The sequence below is a fragment of the Schistocerca serialis genome, chromosome 7 (genome assembly GCF_023864345.2).
Source record: "Schistocerca serialis cubense isolate TAMUIC-IGC-003099 chromosome 7, iqSchSeri2.2, whole genome shotgun sequence".
Lineage (NCBI taxonomy): Eukaryota > Metazoa > Arthropoda > Insecta > Orthoptera > Acrididae > Schistocerca > Schistocerca serialis.
The window spans coordinates 488,445,330-488,472,862 of record NC_064644.1 but is presented as its reverse complement, the minus strand read 5'-3'; the positions used below and the strand labels follow the sequence as shown (position 1 = coordinate 488,472,862).

Sequence of the window (27,533 nt, the reverse complement as noted above, 5' to 3'; positions counted from 1 at the left end):
AAGCCATTACATGTCAGCAAGGTCATGGGGGCCAGTTTACTACATCCAGTTATAAAGCCAGCTTGATCCTTCACATAGTAAAAATATAATTTTTTCCCCTCTACGGTTTTAGATAATGTTTGTGAAAATCTTGTACTACATTAACGAGACAAAAGTGATCTGCAGGGTATTGATATTATTATTATTATTATTGCTTGTTATAAGGTAGAATAATTTTAACTTTGTTTTGGTATTAGGGAAATCTATTCTTCTGCAGACGTTCCATAAGTAATTTTCTGTTTGACTTTGTATTGCTTGTTATCCAACATTAACCAATTCTGTTGAACATCTTCTCCAGTTGCCTTTTCTTTTCTTACACATTACCTTAATTACTTCCAGTATTAACTATTGATGTTTCTGATTCATACAAACGTTTAAATGGCTTGTAATATTTCTACAGTTTTTTTTGTACTGGGCGAGGTGGCGCAGTGGTTAGCACACTGGACCCGCATTCGGGAGGACGACAGTTCAATCCCGTCTCCAGCCATCCTGATTTAGGTTTTCTGTGATTTCCCTAAATCATTGCAGGCAAATGCCGGGATGGTTCCTCTGAAAGGGCACGGCCGATTTCCTTCCCCATCTTTCCCTAACCCGAGCTTGTGCTCCTTCTCTAATGACCTCATTGTCGACGGGACATCAAAAGAAACACACCAAACAAAAAAACACTACAGTTTTTTGTCTGTTGCTGATTACTTGTCATCTGCTTATTAACTAATCAGATGAGGCATCTACCCAAGGTAATTTTTTGTTTTGTTTTCTTCATATTCTTATTGCTTTCAATTCCTTTTGAAGACTTATCTTAAGAACAACTTCTTTTCTATTTTACACTGATAAGTACAATTTTATTTTTAGTTCCATTTGAATCTTAACAAATATACACACATCAAAAAAAGTTTTGCATCACCCCAGTTCTTAGAACTCCTGAAGATAGATGTTGACTGTGGATATTGTATCACAGACACAGTCTCTTTGACTGTTCAGAGATGTCACTAAACCCACACAAAGATGTAAACAACCCTGCATGAGCAGCGCCTATTAGAGAGAGGAGTTCCGACAGCCGATCAGTCCCAGTCATTCCACCAGGAAGGAGGTATACAACTCGTGTTGTCTGTAGTTAAAGCATACCTAGATGGTCAATGCTGCAGTTCGATCACTTCTGCATTGTTACTTTGTGCCAGGAAGGGCTCTCAACAAGGGAAGTGTCCAGGTGTCTCGGAGTGAACCAAAGCGATGTTGTTCAGACATGGAGGTAAAGAGAGACACGAACTGTCGATGACATGCCTCACTCAGGCCGCCCAAGGGCTACTGCTGCAGTGGATGACCTCTACAGGACATCATGTTACAACTCAAACTGTGCGCAATAGGCTGCATGATGCTCAAATTCACTCCCAGTGTCCACGGCGAGGTCCAACTTTGCAACCACGAGACAATTCAGCACGGTACAGATGGGCCCAACAACAAGCCGAGTGGACTGCTCAGGATTGGCATCACATTCTCTTCACCGATTAGTGTCGCATATACCTTCAACCAGAAAGAGAGATATTTGGAGCAACCCAGTCAGGCTGAACGCCTTAGACACACAGTCTACATCTACATCTACATTGATACTCCGCAAGCCACCCAACGGTGTGTGGTGGAGGGCACTTTACGTGCCACTGTCATTACCTCCCTTTCCTGTTCCAGTCGCGTATGGTTCGCGGGAAGAACGACTGTCTGAAAGCCTCCGTGCGCGCTCTAATCTCTCTAATTTTACATTCGTGATCTCCTCAGGAAGTATAAGTAGGGGGAAGCAATATATTCGATACCTCATCCAGAAACGCACCCTCTCGAAACCTGGCGAGCAAGCTACACCGCGATGCAGAGCGCCTCTCTTGCAGAGTCTGCCACTTGAGTTTATTAAACATCTCCGTAATGCTATCACGGTTACCAAATAACCCGGTGACGAAACGCGCCGCTCTTCTTTGGATCTTCTCTATCTCCTCCGTCAACCCGACCTGGTACGGATCCCACACTGATGAGCAATACTCAAGTATAGGTCGAACGAGTGTTTTGTAAGCCACCTCCTTTGTTGATGGACTACATTTTCTAAGCACTCTCCCAATGAATCTCAACCTGGTACCCGCCTTACCAACAATTAATTTTATATGATCATTCCACTTCAAATCGTTCCGTACGCATACTCCCAGATATTTTACAGAAGTAACTGCTACCAGTGTTTGTTCCGCTATCATATAATCATACAATAAAGGATCCTTCTTTCTATGTATTCGCAATACATTACATTTGTCTATGTTAAGGGTCAGTTGCCACTCCCTGCACCAAGTGCCTATCCGCTGCAGATCTTCCTGTATTTCGCTACAATTTTCTAATGCAGCAACTTCTCTGTATACTACAGCATCATCCGCGAAAAGCCGCATGGAACTTCGACACTATCTACTAAGTCATTTATATATATTGTGAAAAGCAATGGTCCCATAACACTCCCCTGTGGCACGCCAGAGGTTACTTTAACGTCTGTAGACGTCTCTCCATTGATAACAACATGCTGTGTTCTGTTTGCTAAAAACTCTTCAATCCAGCCACACAGCTGGTCTGATATTCCGTAGGCTCTTACTTTGTTTATCAGGCGACAGTGCGGAACTGTATCCAACGCCTTCCGGAAGTCAAGAAAAATAGCATCTACCTGTATCTAATATTTTCTGGGTCTCATGAACAAATAAGGCGAGTTGGGTCTCACACGATCGCTGTTTCCGGAATCCATGTTGATTCCTACATAGTAGATTCTGGGTTTCCAGAAATGACATGATACGCGAGCAAAAAACATGTTCTAAAATTCTACAAGAGATCGACGTAAGAGATATAGGTCTATAGTTTTGCGCATTTGCTCGACGACCCTTCTTGAAGACTGGGACTATCTGTGCTCTTTTCCAATCATTTGGAACCCTCCGTTCCTCTAGAGACTTGCGGTACACGGCTGTTAGAAGGGGGGCAAGTTCTTTCGCGTACTCTGTGTAGAATCGAATTGGTATCCCGTCAGGTCCAGTGGACTTTCCTCTATTGAGTGATTCCAGTTGCTTTTCTATTCCTTGGACACTTATTTCGATGTCAGCCATTTTTTCGTTTGTGCGAGGATTTAGAGAAGGAACTGCAGTGCGGTCTTCCTCTGTGAAACAGCTTTGGAAAAAGGTGTTTAGTATTTCAGCTTTACGCGTGTCATCCTCTGTTTCAATGCCATCATCATCCCGTAGTGTCTGGATATGCTGTTTTGAGCCACTTACTGATTTAACGTAAGACCAGAACTTCCTAGGATTTTCTGTCAAGTCGGTACATAGAATTTTACTTTCGAATTCAATGAACGCTTCACGCATAGCCCTCCTTACGCTAACTTTGACATCGCTTAGCTTCTGTTTGTCTGAGAGGTTTTGGCTGCATTTAAACTTGGAGTGGAGCTCTCTTTGCTTTCGCAGTAGTTTCCTAACTTTGTTGTTGTACCACGGTGGGTTTTTCCCATCCCTCACAGTTTTACTCGGCACGTACCTGTCTAAAACGCATTTTACGATTGCCTTGAACTTTTTCCATAAACACTCAACATTGTCAGTGTCGGAACAGAAATTTTCGTTTTGATCTGTTAGGTAGTCTGAAATCTGCCTTTATTACTCTTGCTAAACAGATAAACCTTCCTCACTTTTTTTATATTCCTATTAACTTCCATATTCAGGGATGCTGCAACGGCCATATGATCACTGATTCCCTGTTCTGTACATACAGAGTCGAAAAGTTCGGGTCTGTTTGTTATCAGTAGGTCCAATATGTTATCTCCACGAGTCGGTTCTCTGTTTAATTGCTCGAGGTATTTTCGGATAGTGCACTCAGTATAATGTCACTCGATGCTCTGTCCCTACCACCCATCCTAAACATCTGAGTGTCCCTGTCTATATCTGGTAAATTGAAATCTCCACCTAAGACTATAACATGCTGGGAAAATTTATGTGAAATGTATTCCAAATTTTCTCTCAGTTGTTCTGCCACTAATGCTGCTGAGTCGGGAGGTCGGTAAAAGGAGCCAATTATTAACCTAGTTCGGTTGTTTAGTGTAACCTCCACCCATAATAATTCACAGGAACTATCCACTTCTACTTCACTACAGGATAAACTACTACTAACAGCGATGAACACTCCACCACCGGTTGCATGCAATCTATCCTTTCTAAACACCGTCTGTACCTTTGTAAAAATTTTGGCAGAATTTATCTCTGGCTTAAGCCAGCTTTCTGTACCTATAACGATTTCAGCTTCGGTGCTTTCTATCAGCGCTTGAAGTTCCGGTACTTTACCAACGCAGCTTCGACAGTTGACAATTACAATACCGATTGCTGCTTGGTCCCCGCATGTCCTGACTTTGCCCCGCACCCGTTGAGGCTGTTGCCCTTTCTGTACTTGCCCAAGGCCATCTAACCTAAAAAACCGCCCAGCCCACGCCACACAACCCCTGCTACCCGTGTAGCCGCTTGTTGCGTGTAGTGGACTCCTGACCTATCCAGCGGAACCCGAAACCCCACCACCCTATGGCGCAAGTCGAGGAATCTGCAGCCCACACGGTCGCAGAACCGTCTCAGCCTCTGATTCAGACCCTCCACTCGGCTCTGTACCAAAGGTCCGCAGTCAGTCCTGTCGACGATGCTGCAGATGGTAAGCTCTGCTTTCATCCCGCTAGCGAGACTGGCAGTCTTCACCAAATCAGATAGCCGCCGGAAGCCAGAGAGGATTTCCTCCGATCCATAGCGACACACATCATTGGTGCCGACATGAGTGACCACCTGCAGATGGGTGCACCTTGTACCCTTCATGGCATCCGGAAGGACCCTTTCCACATCTGGAATGAGTCCCCCCGGTATGCACACGGAGTCCACATTGGTTTTCTTCCCCTCTCTTGCTGCCATTTCCCTAAGGGGCCCCATTACGCGCCTGACGTTGGAGCTCCCAACTACCAGTAAGCCCACCCTCTGCGACTGCCCGGATCTTGCAGACTGAGGGGCAACCTCTGGAACAGGACAAGCAGCCATGTCAGGCCGAAGATCAGTATCAGCCTGAGACTGAGACTGAAACCGGTTCGTCAGACAAACTGGAGAGGCTTTCCGTTCAGCCCTCCGGAATGTCTTTCGCCCCCTGCCACACCTTGAAACGACCTCCCACTCTACCACAGGTGAGGGATCAGCCTCAATGCGGGCAGTATCCCGGGCAACCACAGTCATAGTCCGATCAGGGGATGCGTGGGACGAGCTGGCCGTCCCCGACAAACCCCCATCCGGACCCCCAAGTGACGCCCATTGGCAACAGCCTCAAGCTGTGTGACCGAAGCCAACACTGCCTGAAGCTGGGAGCGAAGGGATGCCAACTCAGCCTGCATCCGAACACAGCAGTTGCAGTCCCTATCCATGCTAAAAACTGTTTTGCAAAGAACGTCTGAACTAATCTACAGAGAGCGCAAACAAATCGACAAAATTTAAACAGTTATTAAAATACAAGGTTGCCTAGTAAATGCAGTAATGCTGCTACTTGCGCACTGCTGACACTGCTCGGCGGCGTAAGGAGACTAAGCGAAATTACACTATTCAGGTACTAAAACACGATGCTACACTCTCAAATACTATAATACGCCCGAAATTTATGAATTAAACAATGCAAGAACCAAAAACACGCAAAGAAATTAAGAATTAAACTATGTAACAAATGAGTGAGCTAGGAGTATACGACTTGCTGCTGCAGCTGCTTATCCAACGGCGGCAGGGAGCACACTGACTGCGACCAACCGACACTGGCCGTTCAAAACAAAACAGTAGACAAACGACTACGCGAATTTACACTATTCAGGTACTAAAACGCGATGCTACAACTCTCAAATACTATAATACGCCCGAAATTTACGAATTAAACAATGCAAGTACCAAAAACACGCAAAGAAATTAAGAATTAAACTATGTAACAAATGAGTGAGCTAGGAGTATATGACTTGCTGCTGCAGCTGCTTATCCAACGGCGGCAGGGAGCAGTCCAGCAAGTGCAGCAAGGTGGAGGTTCCCTGTTGTTTTGGGGTGGCATTATGTGGGGCCAACATATGCTGCTGGTGGGCATGGACGGCACCGTAATGGCTGTATGATGTGTGAACGCCATCCTCCAACCAATAGTGCAACCATATCGGCAGCATATTGGTGAAGCATTCGTCTTCATGGACAACAATTTGCGTGTCCATCATGCACATCTTGTGAATGACTCCCTTCAGGATAACGACATCGCTCGAGTAAAGTGGCCAGCATGTTCTCCAGACATGAACCCTATCGAACATGCCTGGGATAGAATGAAAAGGGCTGTTTATGGACAATGTGACCCACCAACCACTCTGAGGGCTCTACGCCAAATTGCCGTTGAGGAGTGGGACAATCTAGACCAACAGTGCCTTGATGAACTTGTTAATAGTATGCCACGACAAATATGGGCATGCATCAATGCAAGAGGATGTGCTACCAGTGTGTACAGCAGTCTGGACTACCACCTCTGAAGATCTCGCTACATGGTGGTACAACATGCAATGTGTGGTTTTCATGAGCAGTAAAAAGGGCAGAAACGATGTTTATGTTGATCTCTGTTCCAATTTTCTGTACAGGTTCTGAAACTCTCGGAACCGAGGTGATGCAAAACTTTTTTTATGTGTGTATTTTCTATATTTACTTTTATAAAAGATTTTGGCAGATAAATATGTTATTCATCTTGCTAAATTCTGCTGTTGTATGAAATCTTTCTTATCTGGTGCCATAGCAGTAGGTCGCACAGAGAAATTAGTGTTTACTTTTGGTCTTGTTTTTGCATTAAAATCTCTGTTTATCATTTTTGTAGAGGCATTTGCTGTAATTTGTCACTTTATCTAACTGTTTTTAGCTGTCTCCCGAGTCTTCACGAGAATGTGTGTGTGTGTGTGTGTGTGTGTGTGTGTGTGTGTGTGTGTGTGTGTGTACCGCAATGAAATATCATTATGAAATGAGTTTTGCTATTCCTATCTGTCCTCACAGCCTTACTTCAGCCAGTAACTCTTCTCCTAACCCCCAAACTTTCACAGAATATAGGAGACTAGATGCTGGCAGAAGTAAACCTGTAAGGATGGGTTGTGAGTTGTGCTTGGATAGCTGAGTTTATGTAGCACATTCCCGTGAAAGGCGATGATTCCTGATTTCCTGCAGTCTGGCAGGCGTTTAAATCTGCCACGAAATTTCAAGTCAGTGGACGTACAACTGCAGAGTGAAAATTCATTTTGTAGTTTTGATATTATCTGAGATTATTCTGTATCTCTTACATTGTTATTAATTTTCTTACTTCCAGTAATGCCTACATCTGGATTCCCTCCCTGCTCTGTTCCTTTGTAATATAACACTTGTCCTGGTTTTTATTTTATTTGAGCTTTTTTTGTCAGATTCCGATACTTTTTCTAATTTAACTCTTCTTCTATCTCTGTTAGCCTACTGTTAGATCCTTAAGTTCTATACTTTATTGTTTCTGAATTAAAAGTGGTATAGCAGTGGCAGCATTTGTACAGTCTATTTTATTGTTAGTACAGCCAAATTTTATATTGGAAAGCGTAGGTGCAGAAGTTCTTGGGTGTACCACATGGCCTAAATCCACAATCCATATTCCCTCAATACACTGCTCCTTTTCTGTGATAAAATAGTGTGCTAGGACCCAAAGCATTTGGGAGATACACCTGAACAGTGCTAAACCTTCCAATGACATGATAACAATAGTTGCAGCCCATCCCCGAGTGATTGAGTATCTCTCTCCCTCTCTAAGTACACTCTTTATATACATAGTTTTGTGTTTCTTATTGAGCATATACTCTTATTGCTTGCTCCAAGGAGGAGTCTGAGGTAATATCTACAATGAAACAGGAACTGTCATCACTCATATTAATATGTGACATTCTTTTATTGTACGGATTGATAATGCACAAACACAAAAGGCTACCAGTCTCGAGTCTTCAGATTTATCCAGGAGTAACGGACCGAGGTGTCAAGATGAACTTAGCTACAAAATAGCAGGTCAGCAACTGGAAGCAGTTAATTCCACAAATTATCTGGGAGTATGCATTAGGAGTGATTTAAAATGGAATGATCATATAAAGTTGATCGTCGGTAAAGCAGATGCCAGACTGATATTCATTGGAAGAATCCTAAGGAAATGCAATCCGAAAACAAAGGAAGTAAATTACTGTACGCTTGTACACCCACTGCTTGAATACTGCTCAGCAGTGTGGGATCCGTACCAGAGAGGGTTGATAGAAGAGATAGAGAAGATCCAACGGAGAGCAGCGCGCTTCGTTACAGGATCATTTAGTAATCACGAAAGCGTTACGGAGATGATAGATAAACTCCAGTGGAAGACTCTGCAGGAGAGACACTCAGTAGCTCGGTACGGGCATTTGTTAAAGTTTCGAGAACATACCTTCACCGAAGAGTCAAGCAGTATATTGCTCCCTCCTACGTATATCTTGCGAAGAGACGATGAGGATAAAATCAGAGAGATTAGAGCCCACACAGAAGCATACCGACAATCCTTCTTTCCACGAACAATACGAGACTGGAATAGAAGGGAGAACCGATAGAGGTACTCAGGGTACCCTCCGCCACACACCGTCAGGTGGCTTGCGGAGTATGGATGTAGATGTAGATGTAGATTTCAGTGTTAAAATTAATTTTCCTCTTGGCATACTGATATAGTACCCTGTCTTCCATGCTGCATGTTTTGCTGTTGAGTCATTCTCCACATTCTCAATTTAAAATTTTACGTCTCTTTAGATGGTTTTAATTCCTTTTCCTCTTCTAGTCATTGTTTGTTAGCAAATGTTCCTCCTCCAAACAATTTCATTTAATCTTGGCTGTCTGTGTCAAATGAGAAAGCGCTGATAGATAGTAATAACACACACACACACACACACACACACACACACACACACACAAATTTCAAGCTTTCGCAACCCAAGGTTGCTTCATCAGGGAAGAGGGAAGGAGAGGGAAAGCCGAAAGGATGTGGGTTTTAAGGGAGAGGGTAAGGAGTCATTCCAATCCCGTGAGCAGAAAGACTTACCTTACGGGGAAAAAAGGACAGCTATACACTCGCACACCACCCACATATCCATCCGCACATATACAAACACAGGCAGACATATGTAAAGGTAAAGAGGTTGGGCAGAGATATATATATTTCAGTAAGGTAATTTCTACTTGATTATCATTATCCAATTTCCCAAAAGCCTTATCTGTTGTTATGTTGTGGTTATGTTCTAATGACCTTCTGGTGCTACTTAAATGATAGTGTGTTCAAAATTAATGCTCAATAAAAACCATCTCAACTGTATTATTACAAATTTATTGTGTTATGACCGTTTTAATTAGTTGAACATCATCAGGTTGTAGTGGGTAATACGTGAGCCTGATGTGCAGAAGGTTGCAGGTTTGAATCTCGTCAGGTGCTTAAAAATATTTTATTTTTAAGCAGTTACCAAAATTTTTAATAAAGTAATTGATTTAAATGTAACTTTATAAAATTTCTAACCCTTTACATGTCATTTTAATTATTGAATAAATGTTTAGATTTACTCTTCCCCCACGCCCACCATTTGGAATCTTTGTGCACTTGATTTTAATTATTTTCTTGTATTTTGATTTAATTTCTTTTGTTTGATCAGCGTATATTTTTGTCATTGCTGTTGCCTTCATTATTTTTATTTCTCATTTTGCACATTTATGTATAATCCTTTCTTTTGTTTAAATCTTCATCTCTGTTTCAAATGTTTGTATGACGATTCCCATCCACAAAAATGCACATCTTGTACCTAACAAAAAATACATTTTTGACACCAATGCACAGCCAGTATAGATAAAAATAATGATCAAAGTCATTTCAATAACCATTTAAAAATAAATGTTTTGAAGCAGTTGACGAGATTTGAACCCATAACCTTCTGCCTGTCACGCTCATATCCTATCAACTATGTAACAGTGCCACTGTATGTACAAATATCAATTTTAATCCTCTAGAACATTAGGCAAAATTACAAAATTTTACTCGCAAATGAGGACCCACCAGGCTGAATGAATGTTCATTTGGTGAGCTGTTACCTGGGATCTTGATCTACATCAAGATGTTCATAGTTTCAAAAAGTCTATCCCACTCCTGGGGACCTCTCTTACTCAGTTGTGGAATGGCCCGGTCTGGCCAGTTTACTATCCACAGCATGCCATGTTTGCTTGCTATACTTTTGCCAGACTGTCAGCAGAATGTTTATGGTCAGTGTTTCTGCATTTCGTCCGCCTGTAACTACCAGACATGACTTTAGCACAACTCGGCGAGGATTTAGTATAAGGTTGTTACCATTGTGAGTTACTTATTTTATTTGTGAAGATGCTGCAGCTTTAATCTAATTTCCTGTTTTGTTGAACTCCAGGCAGCCTAATGTAGTAAAACAGATGAAACAGGTCGCAACACAGTAAATGAGTAATAGTACAGCCACGCTCAACATGGTCAAGAGGTCAGAATTGGTCAACTGTGTAAAATAAACAAATAATGAAAAAAGCCTTGCATGAAAATTGTTTCATTAAGAAATTCTTCTTATGCGTGGACCTATACATAAAGAAAAAAAGTCCTTGTGAATGAAAGTGTGTGCACACCTGTTAACTCAGTTTCCCACTCTAGTCCTCAAAATGTTGAAAGGGAGTGATTTAAGCACTCATCTCTGTGGTATTCGTTTTTTCAAAGGCTTCCCTTAATCTATTAAGGCAAGTATTGGAATGGTTCCCTTGCTTTGGACACACATGGGAAGGAAATATATTGCATCCTTTTCAAACTTGTGTTGTCTCTCTAATGACATTATTGTTGGCAGGATGTTAACACCAATCATCCTGTTTTCATTTTGGTACTGTGGAAGTAACTGGTTACATGACATTTAAAGAATAGTGCCATTTGATGTGTTAAATTTTTCCTAAGTTTTCCATTATTTTTACTGGAGTAAACAGGAATTTATGAAATAATCATGCTGTTGATGAGATGTGTGTGGCTAGGACAAAATGGCTTCCCAGTCCCCCCACCCACTCCATAAGCTGGACTTTGAATTCCTATCTTTCTTCTGCATTTCTTGAGTCCGGACGAGTAAGTGGAAAAATGTGTACCTAATGTTTGATGGCTGTCATTTTTTTTTATTTTTACTTCTAAATGATGTCTAATGTTACTTTATTATTCTGCTTACTCGTGCCCAGTCTCCACCCCCTCTTGATGCTTCTTTCTTGTTTTTGAAATTTGGAAAAAACTGTTTGTGATTATTACTTAATTTTGCTTCATCACTTAGTCGTCGTTGATCTGAAGCTTGACTTAGTTATAAGACGTTATAAACATTTATTGCATTAAGAACATTAGTGTGTTTTAAATGAGTGGAGTGAGCTTCCCTTCGGTATGGTATTGATTACATTGTATTTATAAATGTTGTGCTCTTGTATTACACAGTTTCAGAGTTGCATATGTCAAGTTTAGACTTTATTGATTGCATATGCTGTGATTTCAGAAAGAAGGAAAAGTTAACAGCATGTATTTTCTAGGTCAACTGTCGGTGAGTTGTTACTGAATACAAAATTTTTGTGGTACAACTGGAAAAATTTCCAGATTTTGTTTACTCACTTCAAGTAAGAAAGTACGTCATATTTGTAATCAACGGAAATCCAAATCCAAGTTTCTGAAAATGTAATGATTTTATATTACGTCTAGTAATTCTATGCTGTGACACAATTTTTCACTCTCAATCTGTACTCCACATAGTTTCATGTATTGTTGGACTTCATGCTTTCTTCATTAATAACATGTTAATTTTCCATGGACTGAGTCTCTAATACAATAAACTGCTTATGTTTACAGGTTCTGAGGCAACGCAAGACCGTACTGGATTTGTGAGTAGGAACTTATTTCTTGTGAATCTATGCTGAAATCGAACATTGTTAACAACATAAGTAACGTCTGTAGAGAAATGCAGCATCTGCTGGAAAGTTACAGCTGAAATAAGTAAACAGTTGTACCTGAAAATTAGTTCATGGAGAAGCAGTGGCACCATTAAGGAAGAGTGACAGAAAACTTTAAGACAATTAGATGACTGCATTGGTTTTCTCCAAATTCCACTAATGCAGCAGATTTCATCATTCAGCACACTTTTACTAAAGCTAAGGACTTGGACATCTAAATTCCAAATTCTTGTGAGGATTGTACTCATAATTTAACTGAAATAATGTAAGGGCTCCACTTGATGTTCACAAAGGTTTATACACAGCAAGAGAATTCTTTATTCTTTCTATATGCAAAGTCTTCAGCATTCCTTGGACTAGTATCTGTAACGGGACTATTCATATCACTTTATTGTACAAAAGTGAGAAAATTGTAGGGAAATCTTAGCAGATGCAGATAAAATTATTGATAATTAAAATCAATGAGTAAAATAAGTGACCTGCTTGAAATCAAAAGATGTATTGCAAACATGCTGTTGAACATCTCATTAAACATCTTGTAGTTTCTTCCATCTCAGCAGTATGACATCTTTGTTTTGCACCCCCGAGTACAAACCTGGACTACGTAATCTCCTCCAGTCCAAGAATAGGAACTCTGCTATTATGTCCAATTATTCAGGATAAAGATAAATAGCCACATTTTTATGCTGTGTATTATGTTGCAGTCATGTACTTGGTCTTAACCAACACTCATTCTTAAGAGCACTTGCTGAAAGTGAACTTAAAATTAATGATTGAGGAAGAGGTCCAGTGAAATTTTCACACTGCTGTTCACTTTAGTTTTGACAATTTTTCTTACCACACCAGACAGCTGTGCACCTATTATAAGTCAGTTCTTTGTTACTTCCTTAAATCCATAGATTAATTAATTTCATGTTTGTCTAGTAAACATTTCAATCATATTAAAAATGTTGACCGGTATTATTCTTATTTCATCAGTAGAAACTTTCCGAGTTTATTTTAATGTGTTTCAGAGTATTCAACTTTGTTGTATGTAATGCTGCCACCCTGTTTTATCAAAAACAAAACTGAAACCACTGTTTCTGTTCATTTTACCTAAGTATGACAATTAGAACACACAAAATAAAACAATATACCAATTTAATGATATGGATATAATAGAGGGAAACATTCCACGTGGGAAAAATATATCTAAAAACAAAGATGATGTGACTTACCAAACGAAAGCGCTGGCAGGTCGATAGACGCACAAACATACACACAAAATTCAAGCTTTCGCAACCAACGATTGCTTCATCAGGAAAGAGGGAAGGAGAGGGAAAGACGAAAGGTTATGGGTTTTAAGGTAGAGGGTAAGGAGTCATTCCAATCCCGGGAGTGGAAAGACTTACCTTAGGGGGAAAAAAGGACAGGTATATACTCGCACACACACCCATATCCAACAGCACATACACAGACACCTGTGTCTGTGTATGTGCAGAAGGAATATATAATATTCCTTCGAAATTTCTAAAGTCATTGGAGCAGTTGACACCCAAGTAACTATTCAAGTTGGTGTGTAGAATCTGAGTCCAGAGACATACTATCAGACTTATAGAAAAATATAATTCACATAGTCTCAAAGATAGCAAGGACAGATAAGTACAGGGTGGGACAAATAAAAACAGCCCAGGCATGTGGATATGATTGGATGTGAATGTATACATATAATCGCACCCCAACAGCATGATGAGCAACTGCCCCTACAGCTGGCCGAACCTTGGAACACATTTACACAGTTTTCATATCTGACAGAGTTGCAGTCCTAGCTTGCCATCCAGGTCACCTGATACGTCAGTGAGTGATTGCTTTGTGTGGTGAGTGCTGAAGTTTAAGGTGTACCAAAACATCCTCATAGTCTTCAAGAACTGCAGCAGAACTTTTTTGATGAGATTGCAGCAATTCTAGCAGTCCAGCCTCAATCTGCTTTTGTCACCTTGCTGACCAGGGCCCAAAAGTGCAAAGAGATAAATGGCTGTCACTTTCAACATCTGCTTTAGTCGGGTTAGTATTCTGTTTTCTTCCATGTACTATGTTTCTTTGTACCCTGGAACTCTGTTCTCCGGGCCGCTTTTATTTGACCAACTCTTCAAAAATTATTGCACAATGAGGTTAATGGCCCATGCTTTCAAGTTTCTGACAAGAATAATATACAGAAGAATGGAAAAGAAAATAGAGAATCTGTTAGGTGTCACTCAGTTTCCTTTTTGGAAAGGTAAGGGACCAGAGGAGCGTTTCTGACATTGCGAAGACTTGAGAAAAATGAAGACATGTTCGTAGGATTTGTTGGCTGCGAAAAACATTTAACTATGTAAAAAGGTGCAAGATGTTTGAAATTTAGGGGAAAAATGGGGATAAGCTATAGAGGCAGACAGGTGTTATAAAATATGTACAAAATCAAGAGGGAATCGTGGATCATAGGACAACCAGTAAAGATGAGAATCAAAGTGCTCAGATTAAAAAGTTTGTAAGACAGGGACATAATCATTTGCCTCTACTGTGAATTTGTGCATTGAAAAAGTGGTAATGGAAATAAAAGAATGATTCATGAGTAGAATCAAAATTCAAGATAAAAGGCTAACAATGATAATATTCACTGATGACATCACTATCCTCAGTGAAAGTGATGGAGGTTTACAGGATGTGTTGAATGGAATGAATATTCTAACAAGCACAGAATATGAACTGAGATGAAGCCAAAGAAAGACAAAGGTAATGAAGAGTATTAGAAATGAGACTAACCATAAACTTAACATCAAAATTTGGACTATGAAGTAGATGAAGTTAAGGAATTTATGCTACCACAGAAACAAAATAACACATGATAGATGAAGCAAGGACATAAAAAGCAGATTAGCATGGGCAAAGAGGGCGTTGCTAACCAAGGAAGGTCTGATAATATCAAACAATTGCATTAATCTGAAGAAAAAATTTGAGAATGTACATTTGGAGTACAGCATTGTACGGCAATGAATTGTGGATCATAGGACAACCAGAAAAGAAGTGTTGGAGATGTGGTGCTATAGAAAGATGATGAAAATTAGGTACCCTGATGAAGATAAGAAATGAAGGTGGTTCTTCACAGAATTGTTGAAAAGAAGTGAGAGAAAGATATAAAAAAGAAGAAGGGTCAGTATAATGTGATATGTGTTTTAGCTGTAGAGCGTAAAAACAAAAAGAAACTACTTTTTTGGAAACTAAACTACTTTTAGAACTAATGGCATGTCTTTTTATGTCAGCGTTGTGTGCAAATCATTTGTCTGTCAGCATGCCTTGAAGTCAAGAAATGAAAAGAAAGATTATGCAGTTTTAAAACTGGTCCTGGACTCATTAATGTTACAGAAGACTTAAGAACTTTAAGGACTCAACTAAGGAGTATCAGCTAGTGATAGTGGGAGGGGCTGGGAATAGTCTTGATAGGGAATGGGCTTGTGATGTAGGTGGTAACATGACAGAATTGCCACTCAAACTCGGACCACTAATGTATGTCTTGTACAATTGTTCCAGCATTACCACCAACCCCATCTTGACTGTGCTGTGAGGCATGTTAGTATGGGTGCAGATGACTGCTGACAAGAAACATATTTCAGTGGAGCCAGCTGAGGGTATCCATAGGTCAGGCTACACTAGACATTTGCCACTCAAACTCGGACCACTAATGTATGTCCTGTACAGTTGTTCCAGCATGACCACCAACCCCATCTTGACTGTGCTGTGAGGTGAGTTAGTATGGGTGCAGATGACTGCTGACAAGAAACATATTTCAGTGGAGCCAGCTGAGGGTATCCATAGGTCAGGCTACACTAGACATTGCCAACATCTTAATAGGATGGGATGGTTGATTAAGTTTATAAGTTACATAGTAGTTGAATCTGGGCTCTCACAAGGCCTAATTCGAGGAATAATTTTAAGACCCCTTTTTTGTGTTAGGTAGGAGGAATTCGTGCAGAATGAAGGTTCCTATAGTGATGAATCCCATGCCACACTGAGCACTGTTCAGTGGGAAGAAAACGTGACACAGCGTTGAACGTCTGGGGAAGCTGCACGTCAAGAAGGCTGATTTACTGAGTTCACCAGCCTTCCTGCTGTGCTGCCATGACAAAGATGATTCCAAAATTTGCTAAGCTATTCAGTCCAAGAGGAAAAAGAATATACCACACTAAGAAGCTAATGGACACAAACGGTTTTGATCCTAAGGCCTTGCATATGCAATGATCAAGGACACCCCCAGTCTTTAGAGTGGGATTGGGTCAACACTGGTATGGTATCGCAACAAATTTTATCACAGAATTAACTATGGAGAAGAAAGAAAGGGAAGCTCAGCTGGCTTTTGCAACGCCACCACAGTGTGAATCACAGATACTCCGAATGCATATCCGTCAACTATGTAGCCAGAGACATAAGACATGGGTACCGTGTCAGGCACCTGCCATCCCTGTCTGTGAAATACTAAGTGGTGTCGGACAAGAACCTTGCAAAAGATCCATATAACACAGTGTGAAATGAGCCATATCCTCATGAAGCCAAAGCCACCTGCACCAAACACAGTCAGGGCTAAGTGCAATGACCTGTGCACACTACGCAATAATGAAAGCATTGGGGTTGTTCCTGCGAAGAAGGACAATACAGCCATAATTATGGAATACACTGACTACACTATGAAGATCTTTGCATTACTGGGGAAGACATTTATCAGAAGTTCCCTTGTGACCCAACATATAGAATAATAAAAGTGAAATCAGCTTCTTAAGCACTTCCTGCAGAAAGAGAGTGCTGTCAAGAATCTTCTCCTGCATGCATCGACCACCTACAGTTAATGTTCTACCTAAGGTCAACAAGGATGGGGCACCCCTCTGCCTTATACTATCCACTGATAACTTGGCCAATCTCCTCACACCACATGGGGTCTCTGCACACATCTGGTAAGAACTCAGCCCAGTCAAGGGGATAGGGAATCGCCTATCCTCGCAACGTTAAGGTTCTCGCAAACTTCTGGGGCTAGAGAGAGAGAATTTTTACTGTACGTAACAGTACTGAAACCACAATTTTTTTTGTCAAAGTAAATACTTAGAGATATTTTATATTTACCTTAGCGTCAATTTTTTCCATCACTTTTCACTACATTACCACCTCTAAGTCTTTTGTAAATCAAGTAATTCAAAAATCATTGTTCCAGTACGTACAAAAAAAACCATGTGACTATGTCATAGAAATTTCAGACTTCTAAGTTAAATAGTAGCTGAGATAATCTTCCTAGAAGCAGTAAAAAATAAACTTGCAGGAAACAGAGAAAGATTAAAACATTCCTGATCCATAGTTAATTCCTCCATCACAGTTGTCATAAACATCATCATCTTTTAGCAGCCCTTTGCACCTGCCGTGCTTTTTTTACTAATTTCTTGACTATATCGTCTGCATGCCTTTGGCTGTGCCAGTCTAAAGTGAACATCGCACATATTGTGTGGGAACCAGGGTGCAAATCCAACTTTTCAAGGACCTGGCATTTAGTAATATTTCTAAAATTGACAGTTGCCACATCATCATACACTCCAGAATCCAGTGTATTAATTCCAACAAACACTGTTTTTGGGAGGTTATGCCATATCACACTATTCAAATGCCCATTGGGGTTCTGCATTCTTCCATGAAGATGTTTCATCAAAAGACTTCTGTCAGCCAGATCTCTGAAGATGAGCTGCTGGTAGCCTGTGGTAATGAATGTATTTCTCCCCAGTTATTATCCCCTATTGTATTTAGTATTTACACCAGCTCTTTTCACCTTTGGGGAACGTACCGTGTTGCGGATGTTCATCTGTGCCTGGAAATACAAAGCCAATATAGCTTTCCTCATTTCTCCAAGATTGCCTATATTTTGCCTGGTTGCTAGGCAATAACAGTTCTGAATGTGGTCTATCATGAATCAGTAAACCTTCATCCAGGGTTTTCCCATCATCTAGGTCTTTTCCTTTTGTAATTGATTTCATTCCTTCTCAGCCCAGCACCCATTCTCTTCTGCATATGTTCTAAACATGCAAGTTTACTTATACTTACACTGTTCCCGTATGGTTTGCTTTCCAAATACTGGACATAGTGAACATTATGCCATTCAAAAAAGCAATGATTTTTTTTTTCACCCCATGAACCTCCATGCCACCACTATTATCATAATAATTAGCAACACAATTATCACCAATGTTCTTGTTTCAGCCTATCTAAGTATTCGGATATTATAGCAATATCAATAATCTTACCAGTTTCAACAGTAGTTGCTGTATCATCAGTGTTGGAGATGTGATCCCTTATTTGCCATATGCCATCAAAAGCTACTGGTGTCATGGTTGTCATCATTTTCTTTCATTGTTTCTTCTACAGCTTCCTGCATTGACTTCTGTGCTACATCTTTAACTGCAGATCCTAAGATGTAGTTGTAAGCACCAAAGTTTGAAGGTACACTGGGAAGATGTAGAACACCTCATAGCATGTCACCTACTACGTTGCCCTTACCAATTGCTTGCAACCCATAGACTAACCTAATATCCACAGTATTAAGTTCAGTTTGCTTGTATCCATTATTTACAGTTTACTGAAACAGAGCTTGGAAACTTAGAGCTGTATTTACAAACACTGCATATTAAATTAAACTGGGCAGCCAGACCAACATGGGATTCTACTTTCAGAGAAACGTTTCTTTCATCTGTTTTCAGCACACATTGTTTTCAAGAGTTTTGTCCAATATACCTATGTGGGTGAGTTCAAAAACTTCCTGTCCTTTATCAAATAAGTTATATTTCTCTTCCAGATCTCTAATTTTTTTATGACAAGCACTGTTTTCATTTGGAGTGAGTTCGTTCTGCAAATTGGAAGTAAGTGGGCTCACATTTGCTAATGATTAATTGTTTCTGTTCTTTTGCCTGTTCACACGCTTTTTAAACACTTTTGCCCTAGCTCTAGGCGTTTTCACTGTGGAAAATGAAATACCAAATACGAAAAAAGGAGGACGCAACTTTCATACAGCACATTGTTTACAAGTAATCCAAAGTCGAAAAATCAAAGTATATCTTCATTAAACCAGAGACAAGCAATTTCAGGCAAATAGTGAATAAAGAGTCTCTGGAAAGCGGGATATTTCAATTCATGTCACATGAATATAATAAGTCAATAAAATGAAAATCAATTTTTTCACCCAAAATACGATTCTGTATCCCTTTAAGTCTTACTTAGTTAGGGTGACATTAATGGTCAGTTTTGATGTGGTGACACTGATTATGAATTTTCGTATTAGACTCTTTGACCCTAGTATCCCACTTCTTTGAAAGTGACATGGTTGAATTATTAAGACATCCTCCATGTAATTATTTTTTCTGCTATGGCCAATATTCTAATAAGTTTGATGGCATTCTGATGGAAAGCCCCATTGGCTTCAGCAGTCACCTACCACTGTGTGGGGAAGTTTGAGGAAATTGCCGTAGACAAGACCCCATTGAAGCCTAACTATTTCTTTCATCATGGTGATGACATGTTCATAATTTAGTGCCGTGGACATGAAAAACTTGACAATTTCCTCAAACATTTCAACAGCATTGTTGATAATGTCCAGTTCACTGTGAAAATAGAAGAGAATGCTTTACCCTTTTTTAATATCCTCATCTTCCACAAACAAAAAGTATGTCTTGGCCACAGCATCCACAGAAAACCTATGCATACAAATCTTTACTTGCACGTCCTCAGGCATTATCACCTGATAAACAGAAGGGCACTGTGATGGAAATGTTGGTATGTCATGCAAGAACAATATCAAATGCCAACAACCTGCACCATTAGCTGAGCGACGTATGCAAGATCTTCAGGAATGTTGGCTATGACTGTCACCAAATATGTGAAGTTACTTGGGGTAAGAATAGCAATAACACCAAGAACAAGGAGCAAGAAAAGAAAGTTTGTATTTTTGCCCCTCTTTCACTCAGTGTTGAGTAAGATAAGTCTATCTCCCCCTCCCTCTCTCTCCCCTACCTATCCCTCTATCTCTCTCTGCCCCTCCCACCCTCTCTCCCCCTCCCTCTCTCATCCCCTCCCTCTCTCCCTGTCCCTCCCTCTCTCCCCCTCCCTCCCTCTCCCCATCCCTCTCTCTCCCTCCCTCTCTCCCCCTCCCTCCCACCCTCTCCCCCTCCCTCTCTCCCCCACCCACCCACTCTCTCCCTCCCTCCCACTCTCTCCCCCTCCCTCTCTCCCCCACCCTCCCACTCTCTCCCTCCCTCCCACTCTCTCCCCCTCCCTCACTCACTCTCCCACCCGCTCTCGCTCTCCCACCCGCTCTCGCTCTCCCCCACTCCCACCCGCTCTCGCTGTCTCCCCCCCTCCCACCCGCACTCGCTGTCTCCCCCCCTCCCACCCGCTCTCGCAGTCTCTCCCCCATCCCACTCGCAGTCTCTCCCCCCTCCCCCTCGCAGTCTCTCCCCCCTCCCACTCTCTCTCTCGCAGTCTCTCCCCCCTCCCACTCGCTCTCGCTGTCTCTCCCCCCTCCCACTCGCTCTCGCTCCCAACTCGCTCTCGCTCCCCCCTCCCACTCGCTCTCGCTGTCTCTCCCCCCTCCCACTCGCTCCCCCCTCCCACTCACTCTCGCTCCCCCCTCCCACTCGCTCTCGCTGTCTCTCCCCCCTCCCGCTCCCCTCGGTCTCGCTCTCTCTCCACCCCTCCCCCTCCCACTCGCTCTCTCTCTCCCCCCTTCCCCTCCCACTCGCTCTCTCTCTCTCCCCCCTTCCCCTCCCACTCGCTCTCTCTCTCCCCCCTCCCACTCGCTCTCTCTCTCCCCCCTCCCCCTTCCACTCGCTCTCTCTCTCCCCCTCGCTCTCTCTCTCTCCCCCCTCCCCCTCCCACTCGCTCTCTCTCTCCCCCCTCCCCCTCCCACTCGCTCTCTCTCTCCCCCCTCCCCCTCCCACTCGCTCTCTCTCTCCCCCCTCCCACTCGCTCTCTCTCTCCCCCCTCCCCCTTCCACTCGCTCTCTCTCTCCCCCTCGCTCTCTCTCTCCCCCCTCCCCCTCCCTCTTGCTCCCTCTCCCCCTCCCACTCGCTCTCTCCCCCCTCCCACTCGCTCTCTCCCCCCTCCCACTCGCTCTCTCCCCACTCCCACTCGCTCTCTCCCCCCTCCCACTCGCTCTCTCCCCCCTCCCACTCGCTCTCTCCCCCCTCCCACTCGCTCTCTCCCCCCCTCCCACTCGCTCTCTCCCCCCTCCCACTCGCTCTCTCCCCCCTCCCACTCGCTCTCTCTCCCCCCTCCCACTCGCTCTCTCCCCCCTCCCACTCGCTCTCTCCCCCCTCCCACTCACTCTCTCCCCCCTCCCACTCGCTCTCTCCCCTCTCCCACTCGCTCTCTCCCCCCTCCCACTCGCTCTCTCCCCCCTCCCACTCGCTCTCTCTCTATCCCCCCCCCTCCCACTCGCTCTCTCTCTCTCCCCCCTCCCACTCGCTCTCTCTCTCCCCCCTCCCACTCGCTCTCGCTGTCTCCCAGGTATTTGTATGAGTTGGCTGATTGATATTATAGTCATAGGAGACCACGCTTTTTTCGTGTTTTGAAGTGCTAAATTTTACAGTCATGAACGCCTGATTTTACAGTTAATATACTCTGTAAGGTCATTAATATACAACATGAACAGCAAGGGTCCCAACACACTTCCCTGGGGCACACCCAAAGGTACTTCTACATTTGACAATGACTCTCCATCAAAGATAACATGCAGGGTTCTTCCTACCAAAAAGTTGTCAATCCAGTCACAAATTTCTCTTGATACCCCATACTTTTGACAGTAAGCATAGGTTCAATACTGCATCAATGCTTTTCGGAAACCAAGAAATACTGCGTCCACCTGGTTGCCTTTGACTGAAACTTTCAGTATGTCCTGTGAGATAAGTGCAAGTTGGGTTTCACATGATCGATGTTTCTGAAATCCATGCTGTTTGTCATTGAGGAGGTCAGTCTGTCAAGATACCTCATTATGTTTGAGCTCAGAATATGTTCTAAGATTCTACAAAAAATCGCTCTCAAGGATATTGGACGGTAGTTTTGTGGATCACTTCTACGACCCTTCTTGCAGACTAGTTTGACCTATACGTTTTTTCAAGAACTGAGCGTGGTCTTTCATTTGAATGATCTGTGGTAGATGATTGATAGAAGAAGGGCTAACTCAGCTGCAAATTCAGTATAGAATCTGGCAGGGATTCCTTTGGCGCATGGAGTTTTAATGATTTCAGCTGTTTCTCAGCACCACTAACACTAATATTTGTTTCATTCATCTATTCAGTGGTACAAGGATTAAATTGGGTCAGTTCTCTGGGTTTTGCTTTGTAAAGGAACATTGAAAACATATTTAAGCATTCCAGCTTTAGCTTTGCTACCCTTAATTTCAGTTCCTTTCTCATGCTTGGGACTGGGTGCTACTGACAGTGTTTAGATATGAGCAGAATTTCTTTCGGTTCTGTGAAAGATCACTTGACAATATTCGGCTGCGATAGTCATTAAAAACATCACATATTGCTGTCTTGGCAGGCAAATGCGTTTCATTGAGCATCATTGTGTCTACAGCCCCATACTTTGTTTTACACTTATTATGCAGCAATCTCTGTTTCTTTACAGTGTCTGTATACTATGGAGGTTCCCTGCTGATTGTCAGACTAGATGATATTACTCAGACAAATGTAAGTGGATATTTGACGTGCCAAATTTTGATAAGAGAATCAATACATTGTGACAATTGGAATTTTTTTATTCAGCAATGTTACTAGTAAGTATAGTCTCTTCACAGTGTAATGGACCTGTAGCTGTAGGAGTGAAATCACTTTTTTATGATAGCTGACTTTCTTGGGAACTCTGCAAAAACAGACATAATGTCAGATAGGGTAGCCGCAATCAGTGATTTTACAATGTTACTTATAATCCGTCTTCATTGCAAAGTGTTTACTCATATGACCGGTTTCGGTTCCTCTAGAACCATCTTCAGATCTGATATTTCGGTTACAGGAGTAACCCATCCAAATACAGCAACTTTCACATGCTGATGTGACGCAGCATGTGAAAGTTACTGTATTTGGACGGGTTACTCCTGTAACCGAAATATCAGATCTGAAGAGGGTTCCAGACGAACCGAAACCGGTCATATGAATAAACATTTTGCAATAAGTAACATTTCTTTTGGCTGCCAATGAGGTTTCCTGTCTCCCGGCACATGTAATTGTCATCCTATGGTTGATTTGATGTGGTATACGAGGCGTGTTTTTCAAGTAACTACCATTTTGCCACACTGTGGCTGCAGCGCTGCAGTCGGCGTTCTGCGCATGCGCACTGGGTACCTACTTCTGTTGTCTACGCACTGATGCCATTACGGTCTGATTCTTCCTTGTTTACGTTGTGTACTGAGTGTTTAAGATGCCTCCGATAATCGTGAGTCCCGCCGACTGTGAAGTACGGGTTATTATAAGATTTCTTAGTTATCACTCACACACAGTGTGTGTGTGAGAGTGTATACCTGTCCTTTTTCCCCCTAAGGTAAGTCTTTCCGCTCCCGGGATTGGAATGACTCCTTACCCTCTCCCTTAAAACCCACATCCTTTCGTCTTTCCCTCTCCTTCCCTCTTTCCTGATGAAGCAACCCATGGGTTGCGAAAGCGTGAATTTTGTGTGTGTGTGTTTGTGTTTTTTTGTGTCTCTATCAACATACAAACACTTTCATTCGGTAAGTTACGTCATCTTTGTGTCTCTATCAACATACCAACGCTTTCGTTTGGTAAGTTACGTCATCTTTGTGTCTCTATCAACATACCAACGCTTTCGTTTGGTAAGTTACGTCATCTTTGTTTTTAGATATATTTTTCCCACATGGAATGTTTCCCTCTGTTATATTCATATCATTAACTTGAACCCAAAAATTATGCAGAAAAGTAGATTAAGGTACAGGATTTCATGTAAAAATAAAGTTATTGAGATATCTTAGCACGTCTTTCTTTAATTTCAAAACACGCCTCGTAACTGGAAACTGAATTTTTAGGATGTTCTGATAACTGGAAAATAAATGTTTTCTATCTTACTTTTCAGCCTCTGGTATTTTCAACAGCGCCATGAGAGTCGACAGGTTCTAGAGTATAAAATATTCTGGTGGAACATTTGTCAAATACTACTGCAATGGATATGTAAGTAGATTAGAGTTCTGAAGTATTACCGATATGGAGGTAATTATAGGTGTAACTCTGTTCAAGCTGGACAGGGATATAGAAAGGTTTGCCCTTTCCTTGTTGAAGGAACCATCATGGCCCTTTCAAAATAATTGGTCATTCTGGATCTCATTCTTGCCAAATTATCATCAAGTGTCACTGTGTGATGAATGTCATTTTGTGAGACAATTTGTATTTGATTATTGTGCATTATTTTGTACCCTGGACTGTAATTTGTGATGTTATGGTTTATGTCGCATGTAGGATGCACTAGAAATAGTTTTGCATAAAAATTTAGTCTATGGCAAGTCGAATTGAATCACTTGTGCTGATCATACACGTTACTGCATGATGTGACTTACGATATTGCAGTTTTGTTATTTTGCCTATCTGTCCTTTGGTTTCTGTATTGTGCTGTACAGGGGCTTGTATACACATTGTGTGTCACCATTCATAGGTAATGTATGGCAGGTTTAGTTCCAGGTGTGGCACAAATAAATATCTTTATCGAGTGCTGTAAAGATCACAGGAAGAATCTTTTACAACACTCCACTTTGGAATCATACAGTTTAGAAATTCTGTAATAAACACTGTACGTAGCATTTACACTACGTCAGATTGTTGTAAATTTTATGTTACTGTAAATATGTCCATTTACTATCTTCCTGTATAAGTTAGAGATAAAAAATGTGGGGCTTTGTGATAATGTGGACATTAACCCAGAGATTGTATTTGAATACCCTACTAGTTGATGCACATTCATCATTATTGTCACTTTCATCACTATTTCAGAACTAAATTGAAATACTGTTTGCAGATTCTTCAGTATCTGAATCACTGAAATTCAAAACACTTGCGTCATTACCACTGTGAACTTGTCATATGATTTAAATGCCTTAGCAACTTCATGTGACTACATATTATCATTTGATGCAATTGGGCTAACAGTGGCATGTGACACAGCGGTACAGCTACAAATTATAATGGAAAATAGTGACTCAGTAATGTGATAAGAGGGTGTACTGAAAAGTCTGACTGACTGTCCCACACAAGAATATGATGATATGACAGTGATACAGTATGCACGAAGTCTATCCATACTGTTGATTTGGCTATCCCTTTTTGCATGTTGCAGCCTCTCCCACTGCTTAATATTAACCTCTGGAAGTTTAACAGTGGCAGTTTTAAAGTATCCCATTTATGCTGAGTCAGATTTAAATCCAGGAAGCAATCTAGCTACTGTCAGATATGTAATACCTTCATATTGTAGATACTTGCTCTCTGTACCAGCCCCTTGTGGGGCAGGCATCATTTGCATTAGAGGAAACTTGGGCCTAATACACCCAGCAGTATGCACAAATACCATTACAGCATTTCATCATCACAGCCTGTATTGTCATAGTACCTCTAGGACAATCCTGCAGCATCACATGAAGAGCTTATACGGCATAGCAACAGATAAGCACACTGGCACCACATATCGACCATTTCCCCATATTTCTGGGGTTGTAACTTGTCCCAGGGGTGTGCCATGTACATAGACTGTTTTGAAGGTCGCCTTTAATGAACAGACTGTAACATTCACTCCCCATGCTAAACAGCAATATGTTTGTGTACAGGACAGTACTCCACTATTATTTTAATTTCATTTGATGGACAGGGGGAACATATTTGCCATGTTATACAATGGCTTTGTGTGAAATGAAGCAACCTAACAAATCACCAGCTGTTCACAGCAAGCTCGCATTGCCAGCAACACACACACGTATCAGAAATATGTTACCCAGAACTAGCCACGTGCACAAAGATCCTCTTGAAATTGATGATACATGGTCTCTCAAGAGATGTGATCCAGAGGTTACAGTGGGTTATCATGTCAGAGTAGCTGCTTCATTTGTTGCCCACCTTGAGGCACTTTAGGCAAAATGATGACCCTGGCACTGGATTGTATCATGTGGAGCCCTTCAATATTTATTCACTTCTGGAATCTTGACAGCAGTGAAATGCTCCTATGGATGCCATTAAACTCCTAACTCATTTTCCAATGACGGAAGCTGGCCTTTAAGTTGCCAGTGATTAGATCCTGTGCAGTTTTGTCAAGATGTGTTCATTTTACCATTCTCCTTACCTAATAACCTAATATGTATACACACTGTACAACATAAGAAACGCAATATCCAAAATCTCAGTCCAACCAGACGGTTGCAAGTACATTAAGTTACTATGTACACATGTATCATGGTGCTTTATCACAGGCTTCACAGTATTGTCATGATAAAAGTGCTGCCCCTACCCCATCCCTTTCCCTGATCCCTCAAATTGCAGATAAGAATTTGATCATAGTGTGTACCATGTAAGATATATAAAAATAAAACAATGGAAGGGATGAAATAACAATAATACAGAAAGGGTAAATTGTTACCACACGGAGGAGCCATTTAGTTACATGCAAACAGGCTCAACAAAAAAGAATATTGAAAAATTTTTAAGCTTTTGGGCAGAGTCGTTCCTCAGAAGTAGGACTCTTACCCAACTGCATCTGGTCCTTAGTGCCTGCGACTCTATGCCTCCTGTATTTGATGAGCAGTAATTTACCCTTTCCATGTCATTGACGTACAAAAATAAAATGCATAAGAGTCAATCAGCTCTTTTGCAGGTGAGATTAAATACAGTAAACTTTATTGATGAGAGTTTGTGTTTTCCACAGATATGTAGCAAACATAATGTACTGTGACGCACATGGATCTTGGGCACACATCGTGCCTTTCTCAGACTGCTTACGAATTAATCATGTGCAAAAAGATAGGTGAGTTAACTTTCATAGTTAATCATAAAATATATGTCTTATTATGTACAATAATCTATTACACTGTCTTGAATTTGTATCAAATAAAGAAATTTGTATTTAACCTTTTGTTTTGTTATTGATTAATGTGCACCCCATCTTTTACCATTAAACTTTGTTTGCTCTGTGACGTTCGCAAACTAAATCACTGAATTTCCTAAAATGTTTGATTGTAGCTTTGCTGAACATTTCTGCAAACAGAACAGGGCTTTCATTTAATGATTTTTAGCTAGGGGAGGGAGGTCATGGGATGACACATTTTGTGTGAGAAAAGGTGAATGACGTACATGTGTGTGTCGCCCATTATGAATAGTTCAGTAACTTACTCTTATGCAAATAATCACTACATATAACCTGCGACAAATC

At 41.5% G+C, this 27,533-nt stretch overlaps 1 long non-coding RNA gene across 1 annotated transcript in view; it reads left to right on the top strand.

The window, feature by feature from the left end:
- Positions 1-27,231, top strand: part of LOC126412771 (uncharacterized) — a 35,154-nt gene extending 7,923 nt beyond the window's left edge. Inside the window, exons 3-4 of the long non-coding RNA XR_007575339.1 lie at positions 11,986-12,017; positions 24,207-27,231. This is a non-coding gene — a long non-coding RNA (uncharacterized LOC126412771). The remainder of the gene's footprint in view (positions 1-11,985; positions 12,018-24,206) is intronic.
- Positions 27,232-27,533: the final 302 nt, after the last annotated feature.